The sequence below is a fragment of the Seriola lalandi genome, unplaced genomic scaffold, assembly GCF_002814215.2.
Source record: "Seriola lalandi dorsalis isolate HSWRI2012SDOR001 ecotype SW California unplaced genomic scaffold, Sedor1 jcf7180002054404, whole genome shotgun sequence".
In the NCBI taxonomy this organism is placed as follows: domain Eukaryota; kingdom Metazoa; phylum Chordata; class Actinopteri; order Carangiformes; family Carangidae; genus Seriola; species Seriola lalandi.
In genome coordinates this window covers 98,052-101,081 of record NW_019524957.1, presented here as the reverse complement: position 1 = coordinate 101,081, position 3,030 = coordinate 98,052, and positions in this window count along the sequence as shown.

The window sequence follows — 3,030 nt, the reverse complement described above, 5'->3', positions numbered from 1 at the left end:
CCACGCTGAGTCGACTGAAAGAAAATGTTGGGCAGAGTGAGATTATTCTTCAAGTGGATTTTGCTGAGAATTATCTCTGCAAATACTCATCTGAGATTCAAGCCGTACATTTCGGTGACTCACACAAGCAAGCATCCCTTCACACTGGAGTTGCCTACACAGGAAAAGGGATATCGTCAGTGTGTTCAGTTTCCTCATCAATGAGGCATGATCCGTCAGCTATATGGGCACATCTCTCTCCTGTACTCTCCCACTTGAAGAAACAGAACCCCTCTGCAAAAACCCTCCATGTCATAAGTGACGGCCCCACAACCCAGTACCGCTCCAAGAAGAATTTTTATTTACTCTCCACAATGCCGTTTAGGTTTGGGTTCAGCAGGGTGACCTAGAACTTTTTGGAGGCCGGGCATGGCAAAGGACCTGCGGATGGAGTTGGGGCAGCAATAAAAAGAAATGCAGATGCTATCGTTGCCCGTGGAATAGATGTACCAAGTGGTGAAGTTCTCTTCGATGTCCTGTCGAAGGAGCCATCAAAGATCAAGCTCTTCCACGTCACTGAAGAAGACATTTCAGCAAAAGATGCCTTGCTACCAAATCAACTGGAAACCATTCATGGAACAATGAAAATACATCAGGTGGAGTATTTTTTCTATTATATTATATTATATTATATTATTGAATTAGTCTTTACTTATCATATTCAGTAACACGCAATTGTTATAATTTTTTTACAGATTTTCACCAACAATCCAGGTCACATCAAGTGGCGAGTACTCAGCTGTTTCTGTTCAGCTCCAGAGGAGTGCAGGTGCTATGGCCCGCAGACAGTGGTCATTCAGCGAGATAAGCCAACAACAAGCCAGGAAGGATCACTCCTGGATCTGCAGCCACCCGAGATGGACACACAGCCATCAACACTTGTCCCCGTTTCAGAGATCACAGATCAACTGATAGGACAATGGTGTGCCATTCAATATGACCAAGATGTGTATCCAGGCATCATTCAGGATGTAGATGCAGCAGGTAGTACCTTTGTGAAAACAATGAGCATCATTGGAAAGAACCGCTTCTTTTGGCCTATGAAAGATGATGTTCTGTGGTATCAGCCACATGATCTACTTGGTCTTGTCCCAGAGCCCCAGCCAGTCACAAAAACCACATGAGGCTACCACAGAATGTGTGGGAGATGTTGTGCTCTCTCAGGGAATGAGCCAAACTAAGGTTTATGTTCATAGCACACTCTAAACTGTATTTTTATTTTTATTTTTTTGCTTTTTTCATAGTGATATGTGAATGCAGTTAATTAAAAAAGCGCTAAAAAATAAAGCCAGACACTTTGATTCTGCTTTTGAGGTTCTGCACATGATGAGTTTTTATATTGTTAAGTTATTGTTAAATGCATTTTCTTATTGTTGATGTGTAAAATCAATTGATTACTTATGTGGTTGTTGCAGTCACAGAATGTGATATATGTTTTTTTTTATTATTTTCTTACTATACTGTATTTCTTACTAATACTTGTCTTTTTATGACATTGTTCTGATGATTTGCATGAGCTGGTTGATAATCACCGTCAGGTCCCTGACTGTTGTTTAATATGGGTTACCTCTGTTGCTATGCATGAATTAAAATGCTACACACTTATTTGAGAGTGCTGAAAACTTTATTTTCTATTTTATCATTTTTGGATTAGGACATTTGAGTTGAGCATGCCAATTCTCTTGTTTGATCCTTTTTTATGTCAGAAACAAGCCAGCCGGCCCAAGAAGATATGATTATGTAAGCAATGCTGTGGTAGTTTACCAAGAGATTCATTTTAATGGGAGGCTAAGTGTTCAAAAGGTGTTGTTTTTAAAAAAAGTAGTATTTTCTTTCTTTCATTTGTTGTGAAAAACAACAAAAAACACCAGTGTTCATTTTTATGTCATTACCAGAACATGTTGTCATTACCAAAACATGTTGTCATTACCGTCACAATACATTTTTTGATAGAAAATGTTGCTTTTTTGTTAACTTGGGTGTTACGTCAATCATTGTGGTAATGTTTAAAAGTCTAAATTTGCATTTTCTGAAAAAATATACATTGCAATACAAATATTCTGATTAGTATGCAATATTTCATTGTTGAGAAAAGGCGATATATTAAAAAGTTAGAAAGACATGTTGTTAAAATGTATTTTAAATGTACTTACAAATATTTAGAACATGATTCTTAAAGAGCATGTTTTGTACTTCCTGGAATTATTGTGAAAACTTTGCTTGTCAGATCATTTTGTATTAAAACCAGTGTTTTGTTTTTGTGATGGTAATGACATTTTGCTGTGACAACTTTGAAAAAAGCATCATAATATCAAAATGATCATTAAGAGCAATCAAAACTATGCTAAGATCTTTGTTCCAGACCAATTGATAAACCTTTTGAAGTAGAAAAAACAGAGATTAAAGAACATTATTTTTTCAAAATTCCCAAAGTCAAAAGTGCCCCGAATTGAAGAATCACCCATATACCAGACAATTATAGAAGCTGATATTAAAAACGTAAAATACTAACTAAACCACCACAGACACACAAAGACCATTAACATGAAATAATAAACTGATGTCAAAATGTTTCTCTACAACAACTAATTCACCATTGTCTCTGTGTTAATGACTGAGCACCATGTGTTTGCTAACATTAGATCATATATGACGTTTTACATTGGTGAGGAAATGACAAGCTAACACGAAATGAAAGGGCACACCATCCGCTAGCTAACATTGGTTAGCTAAACTGTAACTTAAGGCTAAAGTTAGAAACTAGCTAACAATAGTTAGCCTAACTGTAACTTAAATCAATAGTTAGAAACTAGATAACATTAGTTAGCTAAACTTTAACTTAAGGCTAAATTTAGAAGATCCATTGATATTTGACACAATCTAATTAAGAAACTCTGAAGGTAAGAAAGTAAAGTGCATTAATCAGGTAGATAGCTACTGCTACTTACAATTACCTACAGTGTCTCAATTGATGGGAGTGAGGGAGGAAGA